This window comes from Megascapheus bottae, chromosome 5 (genome assembly GCF_031878675.1).
Source record: "Megascapheus bottae isolate mThoBot1 chromosome 5, mThoBot2.hap1, whole genome shotgun sequence".
Classification (NCBI taxonomy): Eukaryota; Metazoa; Chordata; class Mammalia; order Rodentia; family Geomyidae; genus Megascapheus; species Megascapheus bottae.
Window position 1 is genome coordinate 74,659,414 of NC_143513.1, and position 17,918 is coordinate 74,677,331.

Sequence of the window (17,918 nt, forward strand, 5' to 3'; positions counted from 1 at the left end):
CATTAACTAACTACTAGTTCTGCTTCTGTAACCGCTTCACTGCCTTATTGCTGAGACCCTGTGCTATGCTGTGACCCTTCACCCACTTCTGCCCTAATGCTAGGAAAAAGCCTAGTACAGAACAATTCCCAGAACCACAGATGGCGCTTATCTCTATAATACCAGAATAATCCCTCCTGGAGTCTGGTAATCACTATCTAGACCACAAACCCTCAAGTTTAGCATGCATCCTCCTGAGTCACTGTAGTGGTGTCACCCAACTAGTTCAAAGTACGTCAACCCTTGGACCTAACCAATAATTTGTTTCCGATCCTTTCCCACTTGGTAGCATGCCAATCATACTATAGAGTTGTGTTATGATTTTCCCGTGGTGTGCAGTGATTCGTTACAAGGTTCTATGATGTGTGCTCAGCCCCTGCCTCCCCCGAAAAATATATAAAAGGTGTTGTACTCCTGGGCTCAGGGCCTCACAGCATCACTGGTTGCGACCAGGTACGTGGGAGACCCAAGCTCGAGCTTGCAATAAAGACTCCCTTGCTTTTACATTGGTGATGGTCTCTGATGGACTTTCCGGACAAGGCGTCCTGAACTCGAGCTTAATAAGACATGGATGGCAACATATTTTCAACTGCTATATATACTTGCTGCTTGTGGCTTGCAGGATTTGTCCCAGTACAAATTCTATTAGCATTTGTTACTGCTCAATAAATCCACCTATTTCAGAGATTTCTTTTTCTCTAGAGTTTTGATTTGACACAGGCAACACTACACTGTTGTTATAATACTAAAAATAGTCAGAGACACTGTTCCTGTAAAATTACCTTTTAGACTAGAGAGAGGTGAGAAATACACATCATCTTAAAGTTATGTACTGATATTGTCTTTTTCAAAACCAAGTAAATGATAGAGGAAAATATTCTATGTTGGTAGTGATTTTTTTCCTTGTAATTCTGAAGGCTTTCTTTTGTTGCTTTCTAGCTCTTACTAGGAGGTTTGAGTCCATCTTGATTTTCTATTCTTTGGGTATGCCATGATTTTTTGTTTGTTTCTCCTCCCTACTTTAGGGGATTTTTTTTTGTTGTGTTTGTATAAGACCTTGAACTCACGGCCTAGATGCTGCCTCTTAGCTTTTTTTCCTCAAGACTGGCAATCTATCACTTGAGTCACACTACTCCATTTCTGGCTTCCTTACTTTTCCATGATGATAGTTAAAACTTGACTGAAATGTTAAAATGGCTTTAGTAAATACTTAAAGATTTCAGGATTAAATTTCAACATATCAGACTTTTGTGTGGTTTTATGATTTCTTTCTTTCTTTTTTGCCAGTCCTGACCGAGCACTGTCCTTGGGGTTTCCTCAAAGCTAGTGCTTTACCACTTGAGCCACAGCACCACTTCCAGCTTTTCTATGTATGTGGGCACTGAGGAATCAAACCTTGGTCTTCATGCATGCTAGGCAAACACTCTACCACTAGGCCAAACTCACGGCCCGGGTTTTATGATTTTTTTATGATAATGAAACTATTCTGTATCATGACAGTTTTTTTTATTAATTTACTTTATTGTTATTATAGAGGTTTTATACAGAGAAGTTAACATGTACATCAAGCAATGGGTACATTTTCTTTTCTTTCATACAGTGTCATCTATTCCTTCATTCTTTCCTATTCCTTCCCTCTCACCTCCAACCACGAGTTGTATAGTTCACTTTTATCAATGTCCAATGGGTTGTGCCCTGAGACGGGGTCCCCAAAGAAAACCACCAAGATTGGGGCGTCCGAAATGCAAAAGCAAGGTTTATTGCGGGTTACAAGCCAGGCAGGAAACTCCACACACCCAACGCCATGAGGCAGGAGGAGGAGGAGTTGTCAATCAGGGTCTAAATCACAGATTTACAGCCATGGGGGGGGTGGGGGTCGGGTCTGGTGAGATAAGGTAGGGATTAGGGAACTCCCTGGGCTAATGGCCCATTCACCTGTCAGAGAGTAGTTTTATGGCTTAGAAAACAAATGCCATCCCTTGAATTTACCTGAGTTTTGGTTAATTTTAACACAGACAGGTCAGTTCCTGGGACTTAATGGCACCATAACTCTGTTTCTTTAATTTATGTGCGCTTTTGGGTCACTCATAGTTTATATAAACAGCAAGATGGTTACTCCCTGGGAATGGGGGTGCTTTTTTAGCTCCTCACCATGCACTCCACTGCTGTACTTTTTTACCCTTGTTCCTCTGATTCTGTGCCCACCAATATGTACATGAATATATTGTATAGAATACAGAATCATCAGCAAAAGAACAAATTTAGCGAGAGTGGGAAGTGTGCCTTCGTATCTGGTATCCTCCTTGTGATAGCAACGAGAGAGTGACTTTAAAATGGGCGATGTTGAAAAAGGCAAGAAGATTTTTATTCAGAAGTGTGCCCAGGGCCACACCATTGAAAAGGGAGGCAAGTGCAAGCCTCCACCTAACCTCCATGATCTATGTGGTCAGAAGACAGGTCAAGCGGCTGGATTCACTTACACAGATGCCAACAAGAACAAAGGCATCACCTGGGAAGAGGATACATTGATGGAGTACTTGGAGAATCCCCAAAAGTACAACCCTGGAACAAAAATGATCTTCGCTGGCATCAAGAAGAAGGGAAAAAGAGAAAATTTGATATCTTATCTCAAAAAAGCTAGAAATGAGTAATAGCACTGCCTTATCTATTTATTGCAAAACAAATGTCTCATAATAATGTGTACCATAATTCAACTGATCTCTGATAATCAGAGTTCAGATCATGAATGGCTGACAGAATATTTTTGGACAGTCCTGATTTAAGTAAAACTGACTGTGGTTAAGTGAATATCATCTTTAAGATTCCCTCCCCTAAACCCCGTTCTGTGATATGATTGGACTTAACTAATGTTCAGTTTTTCAGCAGGATATGGAGTAATACCTTCTCCACATTTGTCAAAGATTGGTTTTATAGTCAGATTTATATAGCTAATCATGAGAACATGTTTAAATACTGGCAAAATCCCTTCACTGTTTCAGCATCAAGAAAAATTAACCTGTTTAAATGTGTAATCATTATTAGCCTGTTAGAGGCAACGGTTGAAGATGAGGCAATGTCTATATTTTTTGTCTTGATTATACCAATTTAACTAGAATTCCCTGTCTCTGAAATCTGCCTTTTACTTATTGAAAGGCATTTTAGGGTGGCTTATGTATAAATGTCGAAGAATATTTAACACTTGTCACATTTTATAGTTTGTCTGTAAAATTCAGATGCTTGTAAACGTGACCATAATAGATACAATACCAAGTTTTTAAATTCTTTCCTAAGACAAAATTATAATTCAGGATTTTCTTTATGTAGTTATTCAGAAACACTAAATGGTGCAACTACTGTGTATGTGTGATTGCTAGTGCTGCTTTTTGCAAACTTAGAGAAAGGGATTGTGAATGATGTGGCCATAAGATGTAAGGTAATTAAAGATAAATATTACATGATCTTTTGGTTATGCTTGTTTTAACGACTGATGCCAGAACTTAATGTTAAGAGCTACAGTAACCTCTAAATGTCATTACAGCAGTGTTTCATTCAACCTGACTAGACTGACTGACCTTAGGTCTTACAGATCAACCAGAACTAGGATATCACAAATTATAGAATGAGTTTCTTCTCCCAGACTTATACTAAATAAGCTTCTGATGTGTAGTGGCGAATTACCTGTAAGTTAATTTATGCATCAAGTGGGGCTTAGACATTTAGAGTAAACCTTGGAAATTTAATAAAGAACAGCAAGTCAACAAAAAGAACAAATTTAGCAGATTCCTTTGTTTCTATATCTGTCCAGTTCATCTCACTATGTATGTACATTATTGTATGTGCCTATGAAGTGCTTGGGTATTACATCTTCGTGATTTTCTCCTAGGTCTATCCTCATTGTTATCACGGTACACGACTATCTAGAATCCTTTGTAATTCATCTTTTCCCAGTGCATTTTACATCTAACTTCTGCATTGGTTTATTGGATTTGGGAGGGTTCATTTCTTGAGCTCTTTGTATATATTGGATATAAGTACTTTACCTGATACACTGTGGTAAAGATCTCCAAGTCTATTGGTTACTTTTCTAGTTTGGTAACTGTGTCTTTACCTATGCAGAAACCATTCATTTTAATGTAGTCCCACTTGTTGAGTCTCTTTCCTATCTTTTGTGTCCCTAGGGCCCTCTTCAAGAAGTTTCTGCCTATATCTATAAGTTCTAATGCTTCTCCTACACTGTCTTGCAGTAGTTTCAGAGTTTGGGGTCTGGAGTTGAGGTCTTCAATCTACTTTGAATGGCTGTTAGTGCATAGTCACAAGCAGGGATCCACTTTTAGTTTTCTGCATATGGCTGCTCAGGTTTCCCAACCACAGTTTTTGAAAAGGCTATGTTTTATCCGCTGTATGTCTTTGGCTCCTTTGTCAAATATCATATGACCATAAGTGTGTGATTTTATTTCTAGGTCTTCTGATCTGTTCCTTTAGTTGTCTGGTATATTTTCAAGCCAATTCCAAGCTGTTTTTGTTATTATTAGTCTGTAGTAGAGCTTGAAATATGCTATTGTAATACCACTTGCATTGCTTTTTTTTTGCCTAGAATTGAATTGTTTTGGTTACTCTAGCTCTTTTTGTTGTTCCATATGAATTTTTGATTGCTCTCTATTTTAGTAAAGAATGTCATTGGGATTTTGATGGGGATTGCATTGAATTTCTATGTCATTTTTAGCCATTTTCACAATATTGATTCTATCTATCCAGGAACATGGAAGGTCTTTCTAGTTCTTCGTGTCCTCTCTGATTTCTTTCTTTCTTCAGATTTTATACTTTTCACTACAAAGATCCTTTACATCTTTGGTCAGGGTAGTTCCTAGTGGAGTTTTTGGGGTATAAAATGATGTCATCTGCAAACAGGGATGGTTGGATTTCTTCTTTCCTTATGTGGATACCTTTTATGTGCTTTTTTTGCCTTGCTGCTCTGGCTAAGAATTCCAGAATGATATTGAAGATGCATTCTTGCCTTATTCTTTTTTTTTTTTTTTTTTTTTTTTGCCAGTCCTGGGCTTGAGCTCAGGGCCTGAGCACTGTCCTTGGACTTTCTCAAGGCTAGAACTCTACCACTTGAGCCTCAGCACCACTTCCGGCTTTTTTTTTCCTATATGTGGTACCGAGGAATGGAACCCGGGTCTTCATGCATGCTAGGCAAGCACTTTAACCACTAGGCCAAACTCCCGGCCTCTTGCCTTATTCTTAAGTTTAATTTCCCCCCATTTATTTAGATGCTGGCTATTGGTCTAACATATATAGTCTTTATTGTTTTAAGGAATGTTCCTTCTATTTCTAGTTACTCCAGAGCTTTTATTATGAGTGGGTTTTGTATTTTGTCAAAGACTTTCTACATCTACTGAGATGGTCTTCAGTTCTTGTACTTGGCTTGTGGATGTGGATGTGGTGAATTACATTTATTGATTTGCATATGTTAAACTAGCCTTGCATCTGTGGGATAAAACCTACTTGATTATAAATTCTTTTAATTTATTTCTGGATTTGGTTGGCTTTGCATTTGTGTTAATCAGAGAAAATTGGTATTTAGCTCACTTTCTCTTTTGTTTTGGGGGGTTTTTTGTTCTTTTTTTTTGGTTTTTGGGGGGGGTTTTGGGATCTTTAACCTGGTTTCGGGATGAGTGTGATATTGGCTTCATAGAATAAGTTTGGAATTGTCTCCTCTGTCTCTATTTCATGAAAAAGCTTGAGAAATTTTGGTATTAATTCATCTTTAAAACTCATAGAATTCAGCAGTGAATCCATCTGGGCCTGGGCTTTTCCTTGTAGGAAAATTTCTCATAACTTCCTCTATTTTGTTGTGTGTTATGGGCTTGTTTAGCTTGTTTTTATCTTCTTGATTCAGCTTAGATAGTATGTTTCTAAAAATTTATCCATTTCTGCTAGGTTTTCCTTCTTTAGTGAGTACATTTTTTTGAAAGTAGTTCTTCCTAATCATTTGAATTTCTTGAATGCTTGTTGTAATGTTTCCTGGATCTCTAATTTTGATTTTAATCTCCTCTGGGTTTTTTTCTGTTAATCTTCAAAGTGGTCTGTGAATTTTTTTTCAAAATACAGCTTTTTTCATTGCTTTTATATCTAGTTATCTTAGTTTCTATTTTGTTAATTTCTACCCTAATCTTTGCTGTTTATCTTTGCAGTGTTATATTTGATTTTGGTCTCATTTTTCTAGTAGTTTTAATTGCATCATAAGATTATTTACTTGAGTAGTTTCTGTTTTCTGTATGTGTGCGCTTACAGCTATAAACTTTCCCCTCAACACAGCTTTTGTTGTATCCCAGTGACTCTGTTGTGATGTGTTTTAATTTCCATTGTGTTGTAAGAACTTTCTAACATCTTCCTTAATTTCTTCTGTGACCCAGGTGTTATTCAATAGTGTGTGATTAAGTCCCCATGTGTTTGAATGCTTCTGCAGTGTTTTGTTGTTTGGTTCCACTGTGATCAGATAGGATGCAAGGAATTATGTCAATTGTCTTGTATTTGCTATGTTCTTTGTGCATTCTATGATATGACCTACTTTGGAGAAGGTTCCATTACCTGCTGAGAAGAATGTGAATTGGGTTGCTGTTGTTGGGTGGGGTACTCTGTAGATGTCTCTTAAATCCATTTAGGTCATTTAGTTCAGAGGCTTCTTTGATTATCTTTTGTTTGGTTGACCTGTGCTTTGTTGACAGCAGCATATTTAAATCTCCCACTGTTATTGTATTGGGGTCTATCCTGTTCTGTAAGTCCAAAAGAGTTTGTTAGCATATTTAGGTGCTCCATTATTTGGTGCTTAGATATTGACCACTGTGATTTCCTCTTCATGAATTATTCCCTTTATTACTATGTAATGGACTTTCTTGATTCTTCATACTGATTTTAATTAAAAGTATTTTATCAGATAACAATATGGCTACTCCTTTCTTTTTGAAGGGTACATTTCTATGAAATATTTTTTCCATCCCTTCACTCAGAATTTGTTTTTAATTTGACTGTGAAACAGGTCTCTTGGAGACAACAAATAGATGTCTATTGTTTTGTTTTTTTTTTATCCAACCTGTTATTCTTTTTCTTCTGATTAGGAGATTGAGTCCATTAATGAGAGATGTGTCATATTTCTGGCCATTTTCTTGATCCATTAATAAGGGATGTTTCCTGCTATTTTCTTGATTTCCCATATTTTGCTTCTTTCCTCTTCCTGTGCTTACTATGTTGGTCTTCTAGTGATTTGGAGGTGATATGCTTGCTTGATTTTGGTTACTTTTTTTCAGCTTATATACCTCATGTTAGTGGTTTTTTTTTTTTTGTAATGCTGGCTTAGTGTTCATGAAATCCTTTAATTTTTATTTGTCTTGGAAGATTCTAGTTTCACAACCAAATGTAAATGATAGCATCACTGGAAATACTAAGTTTGTGTTGGCAGATTGAGTTGGTTGATTGTCAGGGCTTGGATTATTCCATTCCAGACTCTCCTTGCATTAAGAGTTTGTGTGGATAGATCTGCAGTGATTCTGATTTTCTTTCCCTTATGATGTTGCTCCTTCTATAATTTTTGCAGCATTTAAAATCAATTCTTTGCTCTTCAAGTCTAATATTTTCACTATGATAGGCTTAGAAGTGCTTCTTTTTGAATCCTGTCTACTAGGGGTTTTACATGCTTCTGATAAGTGTAGGTGAAATTTTCTCTCTTAAGTATAGGACTATTCTCTGATATTGTTTTGCTAAATAGGTTTTTCAATAGCTTTAGTATTTAATTCCTCTCTCTCTCTCCTTGATCTTAATTATGCGCAAATTTGATTTCTTAGCTGAATCTGCCAATTCTTGGACTTCCCTCTGGTAGGTTCTGAATTTTTTCATACTTTTTTTTTTTTTTTGCCAGTCCTGGGCTTGAGCTCAGGGCCTGAGCACTGTCCTTGGACTTTCTCAAGGCTAGAGCTCTACCACTTGAGCCTCAGCACTACTTCCAGCTTTTTTTGTATTTTTCATACTTTTCTAACTACTTTGTTTTATCCTCAATCCCTAATACCCTATTTTCATTTCACTTATTTTGTTACCTGTGGCTTCCACTGTGGTTTGCACTATGGAAAGTGAACCTTTTATGCTTAATGTTAATTTCATCTTTTAATGAAGTGTCTAGCATTTCTTGATTTATTTCCTATCGTTTTGAAAGTCCTGGATTTTCTTTCTCATGTATTCTTTGTACTCTTGAAGCTGTTTTTGCATCTCCCCTTTTGTTCCATTGACCAATTATGTTATCATTTCTTTGATGGTTCTTTTGTCCTCCATCTCTCTCACTCTCACTCTCACTAGGGTGCTACCCTGCCTTGCCCTTGGCATTTGGATTTGGTGTGTTGTCTTGATTATTCGGGAATCTTGTAATCTTTCATTGTGATTTATGCATTTGTGTTGTCAGGGCCATGGCCTGAGCTTGGCACTTTAATAACTGACTGGTGGCAGCCCGAGTTTGACCCAGGCTAGTGTTGGAGACTGAGGTCATGAAATGGAGCAATTCAACATCCTGTAGCCTTGAGCGAATAACTCAGTCCTGAGTAAACAGCACCTGGCAGAAACCATTACTCAAAGGATTTCCTGGAAGGACCACAAGATGCGCCTTCGAGATCAGCACAAAAAACGGCCAAAAGGGCAGTGTGACCCAACCCTGGACCTTTCCACCCTGCCCCTTCCTCCTATTTTCAGGGTATATCAACCCTGCTCTGCTTTCAATAAAAGAGACCTTGACGCGACTCAGATTGTCTCTGTCTTTCTTTATGCGCCTGGTCTCCTTCCTCTCTTTCCCCCATTGGTTTTCTTCTCTTAGGAGGTGCCTCCTCGAGCCTGACGAATAACTGAACCCGCGGGATGGGAGAGGCTAGTTCACTCCAGGTGGACTAGGCTATGCTGGCTTCCCCCAGCCAGCAAGCACTTGTGCCTGCAGTTGGCCCAGGCTAACTGAAAGGAGCTGGGTCTGGTCTGCAGCGAGGACCGGGAAGGGTAGATAGATTCAGGCCTTCAAGATGGCTGTGCACTTTGGAAGGCACGGGTTCCCAGGGGTGCACTGGAGTTTGTCTGTGCTTGGGCTCCAGGTTCGCCCCACAGGTAGCCAGCTCTTGACCACTAGCTGCTCGACTCAAATTGTTATATGGTACTCCTGTCAAGCAAAATCTGGAATAAGCAGCTACACAAGAGGTGCTCATCACCTGCTCCAAATTATTCAATTGTTCTTGCAATAAATCAACTCATTGATTAAGCATAACAAGTCCAGTCCTCAGTTGGATTTTGACAAAAGATGATTGAGCCACAAAATTAGCTCTTGAGGATCCTTGACATCCAGTCCAGGAGGGTGGCCAAGATTGTTTAGCTTCCCAGTAGCGTGGTCCTCAGCAATGTTGATAGGGTCATGCGTCATTGCCGTGTGGATTCATTCGGGGAGCCCCGTACTCCTGCTAAGTAGAAGAGCCTTGACAGACATGCTTCTGAGGAGCCTCCACTGTCTGACGTTATCAGTCTCTCCGGCACCCAAACGGGACTGTCAGCATCCTGTGGAAAAACACAAACACTTCCTCACCCCCACATGAGAACAGGGTCTGGTCCTTTCCAGTTTCCAGAGGGAATATCTTTCCACAATACTAAAGGTTTATGACTTCTAGAAGGATTAAAATGTTACAAGAAGCAAGGCTTTTCTTCCTTCCGGAGTAAGCTCCCTAGAAGACGAGGGATCAGGATCCCCTCGTAATATCTCAAATAAGGGTTTAAGTTGTCCTGTAAATAGCCCCAAGGAGGGCCGTAGCCAATTAATATCCCCTAAGCGATGTTGAAAATCATTTAATCAACTTATCTTTAGCAATTTGAATTTTTGTGGCTTAATACATATATCCATAATTTGATATCCCAAAAACAGAACAGGAGAGACTGATTGTACCTTTCCCTCAGCTATATGAAGTCCATGACTCTTTAACATATCCGACATTGAGCCAAAAAGTTGTAAAAGTAAATTTAATTTAGGGTGTGCTAATAAAACATCATCCATATAATGTATTACCATTACATCAGGATAGCTTTCTCTAAGGTGCTTAATGGCTGCATCAACCTTCACCTGACAGATTGTGGGGCTGTTAGCCATCCCCTGATGTCCGACTTTCCACTGGAATCTTTGACAAATCTCACCTGATTCTGATCCTCAAACACTGGAAAACCCCATCCATCCCCCATTTCTAACACTTCTATTCTTTTAGCTAACTTGGGGATAGATTGGGGAGGCTGGCTGTTGGCTCCTCTCACTGAGGCGCAGACTGCTGAACTGTGGGCAGTGGCTCCCGATCTTGCAATTCTGCACCTGAGCACAGGCTTTCTAAATCGCTACCACTTAACTCTTCCTCTTCCTGTTTACTCGATTCTCTCTCATACATTTCTCCAAGTGTCTCTGTGCTTCTTTCCACCTGTTGTTTAACTCTTTGTTTGAACAAAAGCAGCACTCCGTATAAGTTGCCACATAGGAAATGTTCCTCGCGGAAGGTCTCCCTGTTTTAATGCCTTTTCCAAATCTAATTTATGTAAATCCCACTGTGGTACATTAAGAAGTCCTTCATTCAAAAACCAGGGACTTACTTTCACTCTTGTATCCACATAAGCCTTAACCGTGGCTTCTTTACTACAGTACCCATTAGCTTTAAGTAAATCTCTTATGACTCTAACCATCTGGTCCTTGGAAACTTCTGAACCCATTATTCACATTTAACAACTGCACAAACCTTTTCTTTGGCTACAACATCTGGTTCTTGGAATCTCCTGAACCCACTATTCCCGGTTTTTTCTGAACCCATTAATGCCTCTCCCTTACCGCTCTGGCCAGAGACTTCGTGAGGTTCCTCAGTACTTACCCACTGTGCCAAAGTGAAATGAAAAAACGTCCCCGTTTGGGCCACCACTTGTCGCTGCCTGCCACAAGGACGGGTCACTTCAGAGGCGGACTGGGAATGATCACAGACTCAAATAGCTGCAAGCAGAGGTCTTTATTTCTTTCTCCTTTCTTCTCTCTCTGCCTTTCTCCTTCTCCCTGCCTTTTTCCTCCTCTCTGCCTTTCTCCTCCCTTCCCCGGAAATCCTCCACTATTTATATCCTTAAGCAGCCAATCACAATAAAGGTCATCTGCACAAGCAGCAAACAAACCTGGAAGAAATCTAGCGATCACGTTCTATCCACAAGCACGGAAGAAACAAATCAGCAAATGCAAAGAAACTTCCTGGTCAGCAAGTAATGACTTATTGTCAAGCTTCCAGGTGCCATCTTATAATCTTACTTCCTCAGGAAGCTGAAAGCAATGGTCTCCAACAGTCAAGTCTTGAGCAGGAAAAGCTAAGCGAGATCATGAGAACCTAGATTCAAGCCACAGTACCCTTCCCCCATATGCACAAAGACCTTCTATACATCACTTTCATAATAAAAAAATTTAAATGTTTTAAGTTAAAAAGGACGAAAAATTCTAAACAGGTACATAGTTTGAAAGATTGATTTGAGTCCGAACAAAATATAGCCATTTCAGGTTTAGAGCCCATCCTGTTAAGGCACTATAACTAGCAATGTATCAATAACCCCTTCTTCTAGACCTCCTTTGAGACTCCTCTTCCATTCCCTATAGGCATTTCCCATTCTCATGTTGGTGACCAAAAAGTACCTGACTGGCAAAACATTAATCATATGTAACCTAAAATTAACCCAGACCCCATAAGAACTTAGTCAACTCAGAAAATTTAACAAACTGTGAGCTGTAAAATCCTGATAGCAGAACAAAGGCAAGAAACCAGGTGGATGCTGTAAATTCCTGATAGCAGAACAATTTTATTGGCCACCTGCATATGGTCAGCTTGTGTTTTATGGTCAATTTACTATAAAAACCCAATAACTGAAGGATCAGGGCTCTCAATTCTGACCTGCTGCATCAGTGATGGTTGTGATTCCAGCATCAAGCTTGCAATAAGACTCTCATGCACTTACATTGGATTTGGCTCCTCGGTTGTCTTTGGGAACCCCAAATCTGGGCATTACAGATCATGTCCACAGAAGGCACTGTTTCCCGCTTCAGTTCAAGAGAGAAGAAATCATTCAATTCCTATCTTCTGTGTTGAATTGCTGAACATCCATTAGAAAATTCTAAGCCACCATTCTCAGAAAGGTTCTCCTGTCCTCTCTCCTACCATCTACCACTGAGTCTTGGTTTTGTTGACTTTGGGGTTGTTTGGTTTTGACAGAATTTCACTAGTTTAACCAGGCTGGAGTCCATCTTGGAAACCTCCTTTCTCTTTCTTCCCAGTGCTGATATTATAGACATTTGTCACCATATCCAGATTCTTTTTTTTTAATTCTGTTTTGTCTTTGTATCATAAGCCTTTATTTCATCTTCAGCGAGTACCAGAGCCTTCAATAGTCTTTATTTTTATGTACAAATCACATTTATTTTCCATTATTTTCTTATTACTTATCCTGATTTCAATTATTTATCGTGTATTTCTGCAAAAATTATGTGGTATCTCAGGTTGGCATTTAAGTATCACTTAGGTTATGATTTGGATGTGGTTAGTATATTACTCAAGCTCTATGAGTCAACACTGACGCCCATTTTCAGCTATTGAAACTGAAACTGCTTAAAGAAGTGGCCTTTGAAGGTGTTTAGAATTAGATAATGTTGTTAGAGTAGATCCTGTAAAGCTCCAGGATTCATGATTTCTTTGGTTGGTGGTGGGACTTGAACTCTGGGGCTGAGCCCTGTCCCTGAGATCTTCAGCTCAAGGCTAGCGCTCTACCACTCTGAGCCACAATGCCACTTCTGGTTTTCTGGTGGTTAATTGGAGATAAGAATTTCATGGAGTTTAGTGCCCAAGCTAGCTTTGAACCACAGTCCTCAGATCTCAGCCTCCTCAGATTACAGGTATGAGCCACCAGCTGCCTGGCCAGGATTCATGATTAAATCTGATTAAATCATGAATGTTGATTCATGAATCAATGAACTTATTCATGATTTAAGCATGGCTGATTCATGATTGAATCCCAGAGCTTTACAACAAAGAAAGACTACAAGGATACACACACATGCACACACACACACACACACACACACACACACACACACAGAGTTCTGTTCCCTCCCTTACCATAGGAAGCACTGTGCTATCTTACTGTGCTATGACAGTAAGAAAGTCATCACCAGCTAGGCACCAGTGGCTCACACTTGTAACCCTCTCTACTCAGGGGACCGAGATCTGAGAATTGTGGTTAAAGCCAGCCTGAGCAGAAAAGTCCCTGTGAAACTCTCATCTCCAATAAATGACTCAAAAAAGCCTGAAGTGGCACCGTGACTCAAATGGTAGAGTGCTAGCCTTGAGTACACAGAGAGGCCAGGACTGGGGGGAGGGGGAAGAGGGAGAAGTCTTCACCAGATGTGAACCCTTGAACCTCCAGGGCCATGAACTCAGTAAACCTCTTTTCTTTAAAATTTAGCCACTACTATAGTACTGTAGTACTGTGTAACTAACAACAGAAAATATGGACTGACTTAATTACGGTTTGATTAAAAATAGTGGAAAACTCATTAAAATTAGTGAGGGGTGTGTGTGTGTGTGTGTGTGTGTGTGTGTGTACGCATGCACGCCTGTCCTGGGGCTTGAGCTCAGGGCCTGGGTACTATCCATGAGCTTCTTTTGCTCAAGGCTAGCATGCTACCACTTGAGCCACAGCAGCTCCACTTCCAGATTTTCCTGAGATTTTTCTGAGTAGTCTATTGGAGATAGGAGTCTCACATAGTTTTCTGCCCAGACTGGCTTCAAATCTTGCCCCTGCCTGGGCTGGACTTGAGCTCAGGTCACCTGGCTTGACATCTTTCTCTAATGAGAGCAAAATCCTCTGTCCCATGGATTTGGTGATCTGGATCCAGAGAAAATTTCCCAAATATTGGTGCTAAATAAAAATTCATTTAAAGCAATACAAGCTCTGGCGGCTCATGCCTGTAATCCTAGCTGTTCAGAAGACCAGGTTAAGCATTTTTACAAAAACAAAAACAGAATTTGGCCGCTAAGCTTGACAGGAAGAAGGGGAAGAAGCGGAGAGGAGAAGGAGGAAAAGGAATAAGGAGGAGAAGGAAGAAGGAGGAGAAGAGGAAGAAGAAGAAGAAGAAGAAGAAGAAGGAGGAGGAGGAGGAGGAGGAGGAGGAGGAGGAGGAGGAGGAGGAGGGGGAGGAGGAGGGGGAGGAGGAGAAGGAGAAAGAGAAGGAGAAGAAGAGGAGGAGGAAGAGGAGAATTCACATACAGGCACAGAGGAGTCTTTGGGGGGTGCAGGTTTATTATAGTAGAGCAATAGTATACTCATAAGAAGAGAGAAGGGGCAGACTCAAGAATAAACAGCTTTCCTGAGGATCCTAGTATTTTGAGCTTGTACTGGTTTTGTGAACTTGAGGGTCATTATTTCTTCAGAAGGGAAAGGTTTTTCCTGGAAATTGGGTTTGTATCATTAACTCCTCTCCTAGGCTAGGCACCAATCAGACTAGGACATAGCACATGGGTCAATGGAAATTTTGGCTAGCCAAATGTTAAGTATATATTAACCAGCCCAAAGGTCACTGATTGGTCATGATGGTTTCTGGGACTTTCTGTTATTTGCAGGCTGAAGGCCAACTGGATGCATCTGCCTATCGCAGGTAGTTCTGTTAACATATCAGGATAAGTTTTTTTTTTTTTTTTTAACATCCAGACCATTGTCCTCACCATCCAGCTTCCTCGTTCTTTGCCTAACCCCTATGTCAGAACAAGATGGAGTTGTTAATGAAAGGGATAGGTCTACAGAATTCCACAGATTCCACAGACCCCGGTGGAGATCTGGTTGATTGGTTGGTTCTTTTCCAATGTAGACATTATATTGGGAGTTTCCGAATCTGGCCTCCAAGCAGCTTATCATTTCTTAAGAGGAGTGCCCTAAAGCTAAAGTCACTAAATATTTATTGTCCCAAGTGAACCCTTGAAGAGTGAAAAGAGAGCTAGTGACTACTACACAAGGGCCACTGGTATGCAATGAGAATATGCCAAGCAATACAGGCTCAATGGCTACAGTACTTCAAGTCTGACCCCTTTACCTGTAGATAGCACTATGCAGGTCTGTGTTTAACAACTAAGAGTCAATAGACTCTTAGTATCTTCATTGATTCCCAGAGTGCAAATGACTTCTGCCCAAGGATCCATTGTAAGCAAAGGCTTGGTTCATAGCCTAGTACCCTTTGGGGCAGTGGAGGCTGAGTCTTTGGAAGTTGATAGCTAGCGTGTTCCTTGGGTCTGCTGAGGGTATCGCCTGGGAATAGATTGCTCCTGTTTGGCCATATCATTTCTTTCATACTTTGGTTGCTGCAATCTCCAAGGCTTTTCACAGAACTGAGCTAAGGAAGGTACCATATCTTTGGATTGCCCAGTGAGCTAAATATTATTATCTGCCTCAGATATTTTGTTACAACAAAGCAAAGGTAACTGTAACTTCACACTATCCCCAAACTCTATACTATATCTCCGGTACAAGATTACAAAATCCAAAGTCAAGTAGGAGTGGTGGCTCATGCCTATAATCCTAGCTATTCAAAAGGCTGAGCTCTCATGGTTAAAGCTCAAAGCCAGCCCTGGCAGGAAAGTTCAGAGACACTTATCTCCAATTAATCATCAAAAAGCCAAAAGTAGAGGTGTGGGTCAAATGGTAGAGTTCCAGTCTTGAGCGCAAAAGCTCAGAACCTAGGCCATGAGTTCAAGCCCCTGGACCAGGAAAAAAAAAAGGATTGCAAAATTAACACAAATACTTTTTCTGGGAAGTCCCTGTTTTTGTTGAGGAAATAGATGTGTGTGTGTGTGTGTGTGTGTGTGTGTGTGTGTGTATGTGTGTGTGTGTGTGTACATATAAACACATACATATATATGTACATATATGTGTGTATATATATATATATATACATACATCTATCTACAATAAAAGTAATCGTAATTAAAAGGTACCACAATATATACTTTGAAGTTATCATTAGACCCATGTCAAAAATACTTACATTTTTTTCTTTGGCTTGGTATTGGGGCTTGAACTCTGGGCCCGGGTGCTGTCCCTGAGCTGTTCAGCTCTAAGCCAGGGTTCTACCACTTGAGCCACAGTACCACTTCTGGTTTTCTGGTGGTTAATTGGAGATAAGGGTCTCATAGAATTTTGTGCCCAGGCTGGCTTTGAACTGTGATCTTCAGATCTCAATCTCTTAAGTAGCTAGGATTACAGGTGTGAGAGACCATGCCCAGCTTTGCATTTTTTTAAAGCCACAATTATTTTACTTTTTTGTGTATGTGCTGGTTCTGCAGCTTGAACTTAGGACTTCATATTTCCTCTTAACTTGCTAGCTCATAGCTGGCCCTCTACCACTGAACCATGGCTTCAGGCTGGCTTTTTGTTCATTTGTTGGAGATGGAGCCTCATAGACTTTTCTGCTTGAGCTGGTTTTCAACCAGTCTTACAGATCTTTCCTCTTGAGTAGATAGATTTACAAGAGTAATCCATCCATGCCTGTTACAATTAGTTTATTGGGTTTTGTTTGTTTTCCTGAAGAAATAAAATTGGTTGGGGCATGGCTCAGTGAAAGAGTGCCTATCTAACAAATATGAGGCCCTGTGTTCAAATTCCAGTACCTCCCCAAACTAAATAAGTAGAGAAAAAGAACTTGAAAAAGTTATTGCAAAATATTATTTGGAATAGTACACATTCAAAATAGTCTAAATAATTTGAAAGAGTTATAAAAGAAAGGGTGATGGACTCAGCCATCTTAGATAGAAATACATAGTGTTATATGGGAATTTGATCTGTGTGATACAGAGAAGCACCACAGTTTGAGAAGTCGAATCCTGAGCCTTTATTACAAAGCTGGTGACCAGGAGTGGACTGGGTCCTAAAAACCTTGTAACCTTGAATATAGTCAAGGCAAAAAATCACACGATTGGTATGAAGAACCAAGCCTAGCAAAAGCATGTTTTGCAGAAGCAAAGCAAACTAGTTAAAGGTTAACTTGGTGGACCAGTCAGGGGCAAGCAAGGGCAAGAATTCCCTGGAACAAGACTTTCCTGTAGCTTAACCCCTCAACATAGCTGTAGTTCAAAGAATGCACTATATCATCTCTAGAGTTCTCAAAAGTGCCAGTCATCTACTTAGATGCCAGTATGGCAGTGAGGACAAGATGGCATTACATAGACCCAGTTTCAATGTTATAAGGATGCAAAAGTGAAAATAATATTCAGGAATTAACAAATCAATGAATGAAGTAGTATCTGAGCAGACCCTAGCATATATGGAAAACTGACAAATAACAGATGGTATTGCAAATTAGAGAGACATGGATGAATGAATTTGATGACTATAATTGGTACAACTAGTCATCCATACAAAAATAAGAATGAATTCTATTTTCCTCTCCCACCCCCCCTACAAAATAGTAGTGTTTGTGTGGTAGAGTTACTACATTATGTGATTATTCAAAAGAATGAAGTAATTGGGCATAGTGACGCTCTCCTGTAATCCCAGTACTGGGGAAACTAAGGTAAGAAAATCAAGACTTTAAAAAAGAGCCAGGCACCAAGAGCACATACTTGTTGTTCTATTTATTTATTTATTTACTTACTTACTTACTTTGTTACTTACTTGTTGATCCTGGGGCTTGAACTCTGGGCCTGGATTTTATCCCTGAGCTTCTTTTGCTTAAGGCTAGCACTCTACCCCTTGAGCTACAGTGCTACTTTTGGCTTTCTATGAAAATTTTATTGGAGATAAGAGTCTCACAGACTTTCCTTTGC

At 39.9% G+C, this 17,918-nt stretch overlaps 1 pseudogene; it reads left to right on the forward strand.

Moving 5' to 3' along the window:
- Nucleotides 1-2,372: 2,372 nt before the first annotated feature.
- Nucleotides 2,373-2,690, forward strand: LOC150063636 (cytochrome c, somatic pseudogene; annotated as a pseudogene).
- Nucleotides 2,691-17,918: the final 15,228 nt, after the last annotated feature.